This window comes from Bos taurus, chromosome 16 (genome assembly GCF_002263795.3).
Source record: "Bos taurus isolate L1 Dominette 01449 registration number 42190680 breed Hereford chromosome 16, ARS-UCD2.0, whole genome shotgun sequence".
NCBI lineage: Eukaryota > Metazoa > Chordata > Mammalia > Artiodactyla > Bovidae > Bos > Bos taurus.
Window position 1 is genome coordinate 7,293,100 of NC_037343.1, and position 15,468 is coordinate 7,308,567.

Sequence of the window (15,468 nt, forward strand, 5' to 3'; positions counted from 1 at the left end):
TAGTCAGGGTATTCATTGTTGAAAGCTGAGAAGGCTGTGGCAATTTTCTTAAAATAAGACAGTAAACTTGGCCACATAAATTGATTCTTCCTTTCATGAACCATTTCTCTGTAGCCTGCAATGCCGTTTGATAGTATTTTACCCACAGTAGAATTTTTCAAAAGTTGGAGTCAATCTTCTCAAACCCTCCTGCTGTTTTATCAAATAAATATATGTGATATTTTATATTTTTTTACTGCCATTTCAACAGCCTTCGTAGCATCTTCACCAGGAGTAGATTCTGTCTCAAAAATCTAATTTCTTTGCTCATTTGTAAGAAACACCTCCCCAACCTTTAAGATTTTATCATTGAGACTGCAGCAATTCAATTCCATCTTCAGGATATAATTCTATTAATAGTTCTGCTGCTAATTACAACACATATGCAGCTACTTCCTCCAAGGAAAATTTTAACCCCTCAAAGTAATTCAGGAGTGTTGGAATCAGCTTCTTTCAAACTCCTCTTAATGTTGACATTTTGGACTCTTCCACTGAATCATAAATGTTCTTGATGACATCTACAGTGGTGAATCCTTTCTAGAAGGTTTTCAACTTACTTTGCCCAGATTCATAAGAAGAATCACTATGTATGGCAGCAGTATCCTTAGGAAATAGATTTCTTACTAGATTCAGTTATGGACACCAGTGTGTGGAAACGATTCTGCTACATCTTTAGAGTTCAAATTTTTAAAATAAAATAGTTCAAAATGAAAAATTCTGATTTCCTTTAAAGTGCTTAGTGATATCCATATGATCCCCAATAAAAGGTTCCTTGTTGATTTTCTTGTTGTAAATTTTGAATTTACACAGATTTTTTTTGACTTGAGTTATTTTATATTGGTGAATATTTTCATTAAAATATACATACTCAGACAATAAGAAATGAAGTGAAAAGTGAAAATATTAGTCACTCAGCCATGTCTGACTCTTTGTGACTGCATGTACTATTAGGCCCCTCTGTCCATGGAATTCTCCAGGCAAGAATACTGCAGGTTTCCATTCCCTTCTCTAAGGATCTTCCCGACCCAGGAATTGAATCCACATCCCCTGTGTCTCCTGCATTGCAGATGGATTCCTTACCCACTGAGCTGCATCTGGGAAGCCCAAGACTTAGAAATCAGAATTACTACAATCAATCATATTCGTGTGAGGACCACATATTTGAAACAAAACAATGCAGGAAATATCTCTCTAAACACTATATGAAACTGTAGAGCAAGAAATATTTTTGAGAGTTTATTCAGTATTGTGACGACTACTACATTTGCTACTACTGTTAACTACTAGCTGGCTCAGATACACTGAATCTCTAATACAAACCACACGTATAAATAGCATTTGAAAGGTTGCAGCTATGAGCTGTGAACCACTCTGGGTTTCTTGGCCTCCCAAGGAGAGGAATTTAATCCAGGGCCAATGAGGAGGCTTGATTGCTCAGAGCTTTTGGGTAATAAAGTTTTATTAAAGTATAAAAGAGATAGAGATAGCTTCTGACATAGACATCAGAAAGGGGCAGAAAGAGTGCCCCATTGCTCTTTTATAGCAAGAAGTTATAGATCTATTTAGCAAGTTGCTAATTAGAAAAAGGAAATGCCTCTCAATTGAGAGAGTTGCAGCAGGACCTTCAAGCACAGCATGCATTTTGAGATAGCACTGGCACAAGATGAGTCATCCAGGGCCATAAAACAATTGACATGAATCTTAAAGAAACGCAGGTTTTCAAGCAAATACATAGTTTCATTAACATAGCTTAAGAGAACATTTACATGAGTAAAACATACTGGTTTGTTGAGCCAGTATCCATTCTGATACAAGGCTATGGTTTTTCCAGTAGTCATGTATGGATGTGAGAGTTGGACTGTGAAGAAAGCTGAGCACCAAAGAATTGATGCTTTTGAACTGTGGTGTTGGAGAAGACTCTTGAGAATCCCTTGGACTGCAAGGAGATCCAACCAGTCCATTCTGAAAGACATCAGTCCTGGGTGTTCTTTGGAAGGAATGATGCTAAAGCTGAAACTCCAGTACTTTGGCCATCTCATGTGAAGAGTTGACTCATTGGAAAAGACTCTGATGCTGGGAGGGATTGTGGGCAGGAGGAAAAGGGGATGACAGAGGATGAGATGGCTGGATGGCATCACTGACTCAGTGGACATGAACTTGTGTGAACTCAGGGAGTTGGTGATGGACAGGGAGGCCTGGCGTGCTGCTATTCATGGGGTCGCAAAGAGTCAGACACGACTGAGCAACTGAACTGGGCTGAACTCTCCATTCTGAATCTTAGGCTGAATCAACATGAAGAAAGGCAGAATCTAAGGTAAATACATAGTTCATTAACATAGCTTAAGAAAAGCATTTCCATTTAAAAAAAAATGCATTGGTTAGCTCAGGGTTTGAGAAAAGTTTCAGCTTCTCCATGGACATGAGTTTGATCAAGCTTCAGGAGTTGGTGATGGACAGGGAAGCCTAACATTCTGCAGTCCATGTGGTTGCAAAGAGTTGGACACAACTGAGTAACTGAACTGAACTGAACTGAACTGAGGTTCAGGTGGAACAAGATGTCGTCCTGGCAAAACAGAATTTTAGAAGAAGCCTCTTATATTTGTATAGAGAAGGGGAAAAAAAAAAAAATGTCTGATAACTTGTAGTTTGTTTCCTCTTGCTGCTTAAGAGAGAGAGAGAAAGAAAAAACAAAAAAAGCCTACACTTGCAGTCTATTTCCTCTGCTTGGGGACCCCCAGCCTTCCTGTCTCTTTCCCTCTCACATTGATACAGTATATCAGGTAATACTCAGAATATTTATGAAAGCAGATGACATGGTCAATTCAATTTTATGTATAAAATAATCATGCATAAAAACAGTAAATAGTTTATGCAGTGTCACATTGTGTAACACACTAGGAAAATTTCAGTCTTCATTCCAATTCCAAAGAAGGGCTATGCCAAAATCTGTTTATTCTATGGTACCATACTGTAAAACCTCTCATTTCACATGCTAGTAAGGTTTTATTCAAAATCCTTCAAGCTGGGCTTCAGCAGTACATGAACCAAGAACTTCCAGATATACTAACTGTGTTTGGAAAAGGCAGAAGAACCAGAGATCAAATTTTCAACATTCCTTGGATCATAGAGAAAGCAAGGAAACTCAGGAAAACAAAACAAAACAAAACAAAAAGCACATCTACTTCTGTTTTATTGACCATGCTAAAACCTTTAACTGTATGGATCACAACAAACTGTGGAAAATTCTTAAAGAGATGGGAAGAGCAGACCATCTTACCTGTCTCCTAAGAAACCTGTATGCAGATCAAGTAGCAAGTTAGAACCTTACATGGAACAATGAACTGGTTCAAAATTGGGAAAGGAGTACATCAAGGCTGTATGTTGTCATTCTGTTTATTTAACTTTTATGCAAAGCACATCATATGAAATGTTGGACTGGATGAGTCACAAGTTGAAATCAAGATTGCCAGGAGAAATATCAACAGTTTCAGATATTCAGATGATACCACCCTAATGGCAGAAACTGAAGATGAACTAAAGAACCTCTTGACAAAGGTGAAGAGGAGAGTGGAAAAGCTGGCTTAAAACTCAACATTCACTCAATAATTTCACAATTTGTATGGAAATACAAAAAACCTCAAATAGCCAAAGCGATCTTGAGAAAGAAAAATGGAACTGGAGGAATCAACCTACCTGACTTCAGGCTCTACTACAAAGCCACAGTTATCAAGACAGTATGGAACTGGCACAAAGACAGAAATATAGATCAATGGAACAAAATAGAAAGCCCAGAGATAAATCCACGCACATATGGACACCTTATCTTTGACAAAGGAGGCAAGAATATACAATGGATTAAAGACAATCTCTTTAACAAGTGGTGCTGGGAAATCTGGTCAACCACTTGTAAAAGAATGAAACTAGAACACTTTCTAACACCATACACAAAAATAAACTCAAAATGGATTAAAGATCTCAACGTAAGACCAGAAACTATAAAACTCCTAGAGGAGAACATAAGCAAAACAGTCTCTGACATACGTCACAGCAGGATCCTCTATGACCCACCTCCCAGAATATTGGAAATAAAAGCAAAAATAAACAAATGGGACCTAATTAAACTTAAAAGCTTCTGCACATCAAAGGAAACTATTAGCAAGGTGAAAAGACAGCCTTCAGAATGGGAGAAAATAATAGCAAATGAAGCAACCGACAAACAACTAATCTCAAAAATATACAAGCAACTCCTCCAGCTCAACTCCAGAAAAATAAATGACCCAATCAAAAAATGGGCCAAAGAATCTAAATAGACATTTCTCCAAAGAAGACATACAGATGGCTAACAAACACATGAAAAGATGCTCAACATCACTCATTATCAGAGAAATGCAAATCAAAACCACTATGAGATACCATTTCACACCAGTCAGAATGGCTGAGATCCAAAAGTCTACAAATAAAAAAAAAAAAACAAACAAAAAAACTCAACATTCAAAAACCAAATATCATGGCATCCGGTCCCATCACTTCATGGCATATAATACATCAGGGAAAAGTGGAAACAGTGGCAGGTTTTATTTTCTTGGACTTCAAGATGACTGGGGACGGTGACTGCAGCCATGAAATTAAAAGACACTTGACCTTTGGAAGGAGAAAGCTATGACAAAGCCAAACAGCATATTAAAAAATAGAGACACCACTTTGCTGAGAAAGGTCCCTATAGTCAAAGCTATTGGCTTTTCCAGTAGTCATATGAACGTAAGAGTTGAATCATAAAGAAGGCTGAGCACCAAAGAATTGATGCTTTCTAATAGTGGTGCTGGAGAAGACTCTTGAGAGTTCCTTAATACTGCAAGAGAATCAAGCCAGTCAATTGTAAAGGAAATCAACCTTGAATACTCATTGGAAGGACTAAAGCTGAAGTTCCAAAATTTTAGCCACCTGATGTGAAGATCAGACTCTTTGGAAAAGACCCTGATGCTGGGAAAGATTCAAGGCGAAAGCAGAAGAGGGCAGCAAAGGATGAGGTGATTAGATAGCATCACCGACTCAGTGAACATGAATATGAGCAAACTCCAAGAGATAGTGAATGACAGGGAAGCCTGGCATGATGTAGTCCATGGGGTCACAAAGAATAGGACACGACTTAGAGACTAAACAACAAGAGTGTCATACCATAACTAATTTGTTTTAGATTTAAAACTAAGACCAAGACATATTTGATTACACTGTCACAGCCAGGAAAGTGTATTATATAGGAAATATTTTCAATGAGAAATAAGTGAAGTCAGGTACTTACTTACTAATGGATTTAATTATAATCCTAATACCATAATCAGTGAAGGACTAGCAAGCCTGGCATGCTGAAGTCCATGGACTCACAGAGAGTCAGGCATGACTTATTTATTGAACAAGAAAAACAAACTATATTTTAATAAGCTTTCTTCAACTTTACCCTGACTAATATGCTTACAGGTAGGAATAAGTACATATCTGTATGTGTACAGGGGTCTGGTTGTCCCACTGGGATCCCAAGCTGATAGAGGAAGTCTAACATGACTCAATATTATATCTAGCCCCTCACACTGTTACCATCACAAGAATAGTCATTATAATATGTACCCTAATTATCATATAACAAAGCATCCAGAAGCTATAATTTGTTGTCATTATTGTACTTGCTCCTCGTTAAAATGTAAAATTGTAAAGTATTAATAAATGTACTAATATGTATTAATGCATTAATAAAAAGATATTATGGCAAATGATGAAGGATTATTTTTGCTACTTCATTAATTCAAAGGTTCCTCATGAATAAACCACAAGGTAAAATTATCAGCAGTCCATCTCTTATCAACTCAATAGATTTTCTTTTGTTTATTTTTGCCTTTCTCTCAAATATTTATAAGTAAGAACAAAGAATTTACCAAAAAGGCCTTAACAGTACTCACAGCTTGACTAAACTTCAGATGTTTTTTTAAAACTAATTTGTATTGGAGTATAGTTGCTTATAATGTTATATTAGTTTCTACTGCATAGCAAAGTGAATCAGTTATATATATATATATACACATACATACATATATATATATATATACACACACACATGCTCTTTTTTAGACTCTTTTCCAATATAGTTCATTATAGAGTATTGAATAGAGGTTCCTGTGCTAAACAGTAGATCCTTATTATTTATCTACTTTATATATAATAGTGTGTATATATCAATCCCAATCCCCCAATTTATCCCAGACATTTTTTTTCTTGATCTTCTATTTTTTTGAGCATCTACTTTCAAAGATGCATAAATTCCTCATCTGCCATTATGATATGCAAATAAGACTGTCTTTCTCGAGAACCTGGTTGCCCTCCTTCCTAAAAGGAATAATTAAGAAGAACGGGATCCCTTTATTCAAGTCTGTGTGGCAAGGTGGGAAGCTCACTTCCATAAGTGCTGATGACAAAGCACAGATGGCAGACTTTGATGCTGAGGACCTGTAGTACATTCTAATTAGCTTACTCAGTGTTTACAAATCACCCCAAGCACTTGTTTCAGGGGAGTTAGTTTCAGTCTCTCTCCTTGCCATAATCTTGATCTTTATCACAATGTCTTGAATAAAGTTTTCCTTCCTTATTTCTGTCCGGTGCAATGTTTTTTTGGGTGATCTGTGGCACCTTTCTATAACTAAATAACCTAAGAAAAATCTTACTCTCAAAATATATAATGATAGTTGCTTCAGTCAGTTTGGGGTATGTAGCAAAAAACCATGGATGAGGTGGCTTAAACAATTATTATTTGTTTCTCATAGTTCTAAAGGTTGAGTGTTCAAGGTCTGGATGCATCTAAATCAGGTTCTGGTGAATGCCTTCTTACTTACATTTTGCCACCTTCTCATTTATCTTCCTGTGGCAGAAAGAGAGAAAGGACTAGCTCTATTCCTCTTTTCATAAAGAGGGCAATATCATGGGGAGTCCACCCTCATGATTTAATTACCTCCCAAAGGCCCCAACCCCTGGGACCATCCCAATGAATGTTAGGGTTTCAATTTATGAATTTATGTGGGGACACAAGATGTGGTCCATAGCAATAATAGCTCATGCTATGTGAGAAATTTGTATGCAGGTCAGGAAGCAACAGTTAGAACAGGACGTGGAACAACAAACTGGTTCCAAATAGGAAAAGAAGTACGTTGAGGCTGTATATTGTCACCCTGCTTATTTAACTTATATGCAGAGTACATCATGAGAAATGCTGGATGGAAGAAGCACAAGCTGGAATCAAGATTGCCGGAAGAAATATCAATAACCTCAGATACGCAGATGACATGACCCTTATGGCAGAAAGTGAAGAAGAACTAAAAAGCCTCTTGATGAAAGTGAAAGAGGAAAGTGAAAAAGTTGGCTTAAAACTCAACATTCAGAAAATGAAGATCATGGCATCTGGTCCCATCACTTCATGGGAAATAGATGGGGAAACAGTGGAAACAGTGTCAGACTTTATTTTTTTTGGGCTCCAAAATCACTGCAGATGGTGACTGCAGCCATGAAATTAAAAGACACTTACTCCTTGGAAAGAAAGTTATGACCAACCTAAATAGCATATTCAAAAGTAGAGACATTACTTTGCCAACAAAGGTCCATCTAGTCAAGGCTATGGTTTTTCCTGTGGTCATGTATGGATGTGAGAGTTGGACTGTGAAGAAAGCTGAGCGCTGAAGAATTGATGCTTTTGAACTTTGGTGGTGGAGAAGACTCTTGAGAGTCCCTTGGACTGCAAGGAGATCCAACGAGTCCATTCTAAAGGAGATCAGCCCTGGGATTTCTTTGGAAGGAATGATGCTAAAGCTGAAGCTCCAGTACTTTGGCCACCTGATGGGAAGAGTTGACTCATTGGAAAAGACTCTGATGCTGGGAGGGATTGTGGGCAGGAGGAAAAGGGGATGACAGAGGGTGAGATGGCTGGATGGCATCACTGACTCGATGGATGTGTGTCTGGGTGATCTCCGGGAGTTGGTGATGGACAGGCAGGCCTGGCATGGGGTAGCAAAGAGTCAGACACGACTGAATGACTGAACTGAACTGACTGATTTATAGCTAGCCGAATTTAGTTAGGGGAAAAGTCAATGGCAACCCACTCCAGGACTTTTGCCTGGAGAATCTCTTTGATGGAGGAGCCTGGTGGGCTGCAGTCCATGGGGTCTCGAAGAGTCAGACATGACTGAGTGACTTCACTTTCACTTTTCATTTTCATGCTTTGGAGAGGAAATGGCAATCCACTCTAGTGTTCTTTCCTGGAGAATCCCAGGGATGGAGGAGTCTGATGGGCTGCCGTCTATGGAATCACACAGAGTTGGACAGGACTGACTCGACTTAGCAGCAGCAGGAGCAGCAGAATTTAGTTAGAATCTTCAAGGCTGTACATTTAACTGTGATATTCTCTAAGGTGGTTCTATTTCATTGATTTTACATAATTTATCTGTTTAATTATTGTAAATATCCATCAACTTTAATAAACAGTTGTTGAATCAACTATAGGAAATTTTTTTAAAAAATCCAGTATGTACAGTAAGTATAAATCTACTTGGCAAATTGGAGCTATATTAAAACTTAATTAATTCTTCAACACTGAAATCATTTTAGGTCACTACAGATTTAATCACAAATTCATTTAATGTTCTTTAAGTAACACTTATTGAATGTGCCCCTCTTTTCTCAGCAAACAACTGTAAGTTCATTATCTGAATTATAGACACATCGTAAATCAAATCTGTTGAAATGAGTGAATCAATGATGTATCATTATTTTCACTTCCAAATGTTTTAAGCATTTTGACAGATATAAATTACCACATGTGCTTAGAAAATACTCAGCTCATTTTATGAATGCATCAGGATATTTCTATTTTATATCATTTGTGAGGGAAAATTTATATCATGATCCTAAAATATTAGTCCATTTTGGTGAATATCTTTAGAAATATTCAAAATTGTTTAATAGAAAAGTTTGTCTTGAAATACCTGTAGCTATTTTCATAATTAGTAAAATATTTTAAAGGAATATTTAACTCTTAATAAGAATATTAGTCATAATATCCTTCCCCCTTTTCCTTCTCACAACCAAAATAACAAAAGTATTTAAATTACTGATATTTTTGAAAATAAAATAAATATCTTCATGATATAAGTGAAAAGAACTGTAATAGAAACAGAGTCATGGGGACTTCCACTGTTGCCCAGTGGTTAAGAATCTGCCTGCCAAAGCAGCGGACACAAATTTGATCCCTGGTCTGGGAAGATCCCACATGCCACTGAGGAACTAAGCCTGTGCACCACAACTACTGGCCCAGGGCTCTAGAGCCTGCATGTTGCAACTACTCAAGCCTGTGTGTTAGAGCCTGTGCTCCACAATAAGAGAGTGGCCCCCACTTAGCACAACTAGAGAGAAATGAGCACAGCAATGAAGGCCCAGTAGAGCCAAAAGTAAATAAATAAAAATTAAAAAAACCTTTTTTTTAAACACTCACAAATTGAAAACATACATGCAACATGATGAAAACGTTAATTTTTGTAAAGAGAATAATTTCAGTTCAGTTCAGTTCAGTCACTCAGTCGTGTCCAACTCTTTGCAACCCCATGAACCTCAGCTCACCAGCCTTCCCTGTCCATCACCAACTGCCAGAGTCTACCCAAACCCATGTCCGTTGAGTTGGTGATGCTATCCAACCATCTCATTGTCTGTTGTCCCCTTCTCCTCCTGCCCTCAGTCTTTCCCAGCATCAGGGTCTTTTCAAATGAGTCAGCTCTTTGCATCAGGTGGCCAAAGTACTGGAGTTTCAGCTTCAGTATTTGTCCTTCCAATGAATATTCAGGACTGATTACCTTTAGGATGGACTGGTTGGATCTCCTTGCAGTCCAAGACTCTCAAGAGTCTTCTCCAACACCACAGTTCAAAAGCATCAATTCTTCCACACCCAGCTTTCTTTATAGTCCAATACTCAAATCCACACATAACTACTGGGAAACCATAGCCTTGACTAGACGGACCTTTGTTGGCAAAGCAATGTCTCTACTTTTTATTATGCTGTCTAGGTTGGTTATAACTTTCCATCCAAGGACTAAGTGTCTTTTAATTTCATGGCTGCAGTCACCATCTGCAGTGATTTTGGAGCCCCGCAAAATAGTCAGCCACTGTTTCCCCATCTATTTGCCATGAAGTGTTGGGACTGGATACCATGATCTTTGTTTTCTGAATGTTGAGCTTTAAGAAAAATTTTAACTCTCCTATTTCACTTTCATCAAGAGGCTCTTTAGTTCTTCTTCACTTTCTGACATAAGGGTGGTGTTATCTGCATATCTGAGGTTATTGATATTTCTCCTGGCAAACTTGATTCCAGCTTGTGCTTCTTCCAGCCCAGTGTTTCTCATGATGTACTCTGCATATAAGTTAAATAAGCAGGGTGACAATATACAGTCTTGACATACTCCTTTTCCTATTTGGAACCAGTCTGTTGTTCCATGTCCAGTTCTAGCTGTTGCTTCCTGACTTGCATACTGGTTTCTTAAGAGGCAGGTCAGGTGGTCTGGTATTCCCATCTCTTTCAGAATTTTCCACAGTTTATTGTGATCCACACAAAGGCTTTGGCATAGTTAACAAAGCAGAAAGAGATGTATTTCTGGAACTCTCTTGCTTTTTTGATGATCCAGCGGATGTTGGCAATTTGATCTCTTGTTCCTCTGGTTTTTCTAAATCCAGCTTGAACATCTGGAAGTTCACGGTTCTCATATTGCTGAAGCCTGGCTGGGATAGTTTTGAGCACTACTTTACTAGCATGTGAGATGAGTGCAATTGTGTGGTAGTTTGAGCATTCTTTGTCATTGCCTTTCTTTGGGATTGGAAAGAAAACTGACCTTTTCCAGCCCTGTGGCCATTGCTGAGTTTTCCAAATTTGCTGGCATATTGAGTGCAGCACTTTCACAGCATCATCTTTCAGGATTTGAAGTAGCTCACCTGGAATTCCATCACCTCTACTAGCTTTGTTCGTAGTGATGCTTCCCAAGGCCCACTTGACTTCACATTCCAGGATGTCTGGCTCTAGGTGAGTGTGAGTGATCAGACCATTGTGATTATCTGTGTCATGAAGATCTTTTTTGTACAGTTCTTCTGTGTATTCTTGCCACCTCTTCTTAATATCTTCTGCTTCTGTTAGGTCTCTACCTTTTCTGTCCTTTATTGAGCCCATCTTTGCATGAAATGTTCCCTTGGTACCTCTAATTTTCTTGAAGAGATCTCTAGTCTTTTCCATTCTATTGTTTTCCTCTATTTCTTTACGTTGATCTCTGAGGAAGGCTTTTTTATCTCTCCTTGATAATCTTTGGAACTCTGCATTCAAATGTGTATATCTTTCCTTTTTCTACTTTGCTTTTCACTCTTTCCTTTTCACGGCTATTTGTAAGGCCTCTTCAGACAGCCATTTTGATTTCTTGAGAAGAATTTACAGGGCGGCTCAGAGGTTAAAGCGTCTGCCTGCAATGTGGGAGACCTGGGTTTGATCCCTGGGTCGGGAAGATCCCCTGGAGAAGGAAGTGGCAACCCACTCCAGTATTCTTGCCTGGAGAATCCCATGGACGGAGGAGCCTGTGGGCTACAGTCCACGGGGTTGCAAAGAGTTGGACACGACTGAGGGACTTCACTTTCAAATAAAGAATACAAGTTTATAAGGAGATAAAGAATTCTTTGTTTATAAGGAGATTAAGTCTTAGTCTCATTTAGGGAAGTCTGGTAACTCAGGAATAGTAGAATTGCGTGGAGATTATAATGGGGTGGGGCTGGCATACAGTCAGTATTGCAAGACCTTTAGTGAGAAAGTCAGCCCAGGGGTTAGAGGTCATGTTCCTCCAAAGGGCAACCTGGAAGCCGTCCCCTGGAGACTGCAGCGAATGTCAGACAGAGGCCTTCTCCATGTGTTATCCAGGCCCTCAGTTCTCAGGGCAGGTGGGTGAAGTGGGGGCCTAGGACAATTTGAGCACTGTGTCCCACAGAGCCCCAGAGCCCTCTCGTGGGCACCCACAGTCCAGGTCCAGGCCTCAAGCCTCTCCCCAGTCCTCACCTCCATGACCTATAAGCTACAGAGGTTGATACGGGAATGGTCCCCAGAGCCCTGGGCAGCTAGAGGATATGACCCTGGCTATTAAGGTAAAAGTTCACCAGCTTGTGTCTCTCCATTCACGTTTCCACACTTGGTCCAGCATTGATCTGTTTTCCAGGAGGTAACAGGAGGTTAGGTTGGTGTGCAAGGATCTTACACATCATTACTTAAGGCTTACCTCTGTGGTTGTGACCTCTCTCAAAGAGGGTAATTTTTGTGAACTGGGGATTAACCCAACTGGTATTTGCTACAAGTGTGTCTCTTCCGTTTAAATGAAAAGCCTGAGGTCCGGCTGGGTCTTGGGAGCCAGGCTCCCTCAGAAATGATGGTTGGGTGGGGCCTGGGACCTGGATCTGAGGCTGCTGCCAGCTGAGACCTGCCCCCTCAGCCAGGGCCGGGCAATGGTGGGAGCACCCAGATTGGGTGCTGGGTGGATGTCCTCCTGAACCGGGTAGGATAACCTGCCCGCCCAGGAGCCCCTCCTCCTGGCCTAGGCCTGGACTCCAGAGGTAGAGGGTGGTGCCTGGGACCTGACCCTTTCTTGTCAGAACTTAGAGTAGCATTTGTTTTAGTGGAGGTTTACAGGAACACGTGACCTGACCATGACCTGACCTCAAGAACAAAGACTCTGACACCAGAAGTAACCAGGGCACTCCCTCAGCTTTCCCAGAAAAGGGCTTTGCTGAAAGCTTTCTAGGAGCTCAGGTTTTTTGTTTGTTTGTTTGTCTTTTTGCTTTGTGTGGCCCTGCAGAAAGGCTTTCTCTGCTCCTGTTCTGGTGTTGTCTGGCCTCACTGTGTGTTAGGAACACAAACGTGTGATCAGTACCAAGATGATATGCTAATCAAGAATATAATCTCTTTTTCTTCTCAATGTGTTAGTTTTGTCCCTCCTCACCCTGAAATGTTCACTATCAACTATATTTTGGGGGGAAGGCCATTTTAGCTCATATAAATTATTTTCATAATCAGAGAAGAATGTGTGAGAATAAGATTCAATTTTTGAAATGAAATGTTTACTCTGAAAAAGCAGATTTGTCCATGGAATTGCACTTTCTGCACAGTAGCAGTTGGACTTGTGCTATGCAGAGTCCAGTTAACTCTAAGAGTCCTGTGATGAATTGTCACCAGAATGTGATAACACACATTCTGCATTCTGTACCAACTGCCACTTTGTGAGCTGAGAGGTTCACATATGGTGTCAAGTGAGAAGAGCTCACCTTCAACCTTGAGAGTCTGAAATGGGCAGCCTAAACTGTTGTTCTGGATTTAGGTTCCTACTGATCCTCTGAAGGCTGGTCCTTCAAATGGGTTGGTTAACTTTTACTGATGTATCTTCCTCATTTTTTTTTTTTTTTAATTTCCATCACCCTGATTTATATACAGAGTTATAACTCTATTTCATATTTTGTTTTATTTCTTAAGTTTTATTTTTAATTCTTCTATCAGCTGGCTGCTTTAAATATCTTCCTAAATTTAGAAAAATGTACAATTTCCTAGTGCCCATTTTGTACACACTCTACCAGAGAATGGGCTTCCTTTGTAGCTCAGTTGGTAGAGTCTGACTGCAATGCAGGAGACCTGGGTTCAATTCCTGGGTAGGGAAGATCTCCTGGAGAAGGAAATTGCAACCCACTCCAGTATTCTTGCCTGGAGAATCCCATGGAGAGAGGAGCCTGAAAGGTTATAGTCTGCTGGGTCGCAAGACGTGGACACAACTGAGCGACTAAGCACACCAGAGAATAGATGGAAATCACTCTAGTTTACCTACAGAGTTAGAGATGTATTTTATAGTTTTGTTTGATTCCTTAATTTATGTTTTTTGATTCTTCTGTTGGATGGCTGCCTTAAATATCTTCCTAAATTTAGAAATATGTACAATTTCCCAGTGCCAGTTTTGTACACAGCCTACCAGAGAACAGATGGAAAGACCTGAAGCAGGAGAACTGTGAGGACTCCCCAGCTATAGACATTACAGGAAAAGGAAATTACAGCTTAACTCTTCTAAATGTAGCTGCCCAAATCTACAAGTACTAGCAGTGTAATTACAGAGACTTTTAAAAAGGAAAGACACTGGGATTTACTGATGGGATTTCCATGAGTAGATGTGGACAGGATCACTGTTTGGCTATTGCCAGGGCTTCCCTGGTGATTCAGAGAGTAGAGAATCCGCCTCCAATGAGGAGACCTGGGTTCAACCCCTGAGTTGGGAAGATACCCTGGGGGAGGGCATGACAACCCACCCCAGTACTCTGCCTGAATAGTCCCCATGGACAGAGGAGCCTGGTGGACTACAGTCCATGGGGTCACAAAGAGTCTGATACGACTGAGCAACTAAGCACAAACTTACATGTTCACATGTCCAGGGAGTTTGGTAATATGGGTCAGAGCTGTCGGGTTTGTAGGACGAACATTTGGTCACTGATGGAAGGAGGGTCTGTCTGTTGATCCTCAAGGACAATCTTGGGGTGCTGTCTCCAGGATGTGTGTATAGAGATGATTTTCAAATGAATATGGGGCTCTGTTGTCTTCCACTACAAGGTCTACCTTATGATGAGGAGTTGATAGTGTCAGAATTTTAGTGAGGAAAGACTTGAGCTCCTGCCCATTTTTAGCTAGTGCTTGGTCCAAGCTGCTCAAATCAGTGCTCAGATCAACTGTGAGACTTTGAGCATCACAGACTTAAGTCACCAAAGCCCAGCACAGATGGCCACCTCCCCAGTTAATGCACATTAACTGCTCATCCACACTTGGTCAATGGAAGGGGAACTAATTCTTTGTAGATCCATCGCGTGGCCTTTGGTTTAGAAGGTTCTGAGCTCTGAGCCAACTTGGTGGCCAAACAGACCACTGGTCACTCAGCAAGATGACCTGAGCTTTGAGAAGGCTGCTTGTGAGATGGTTGAACATGCAAAGAGCCTGGGGAGGATGGACAGAGTTGGAATCCTGTGGTCTTTCTGAGACGTTTTGCTCAGAAGAAATGTGTGTTTTGGATCAGGAATTGAAATATAGAGACAAATGGCAGGAGGGGCGATTGGAGCTCTTTTTAGACTCATACATCTTCCCCAGGGCATCACTCATTACAGAAAACTAGGAGCAAGAGAATTTGAAGAGGTTCAGCACAGGTTTCAGGGGTGCAGGCATCTGTGTACAGGGAACTATCTACAATCCTGTCCCATAGCCATCACATTGCTGCGCACTCTTGGAAAGTCACTTGATGTCTCTAAATTTTAACACCCTCTACTGTAACATATAGGTTAGATCCCCAACTGTTTCACCACTTCCTC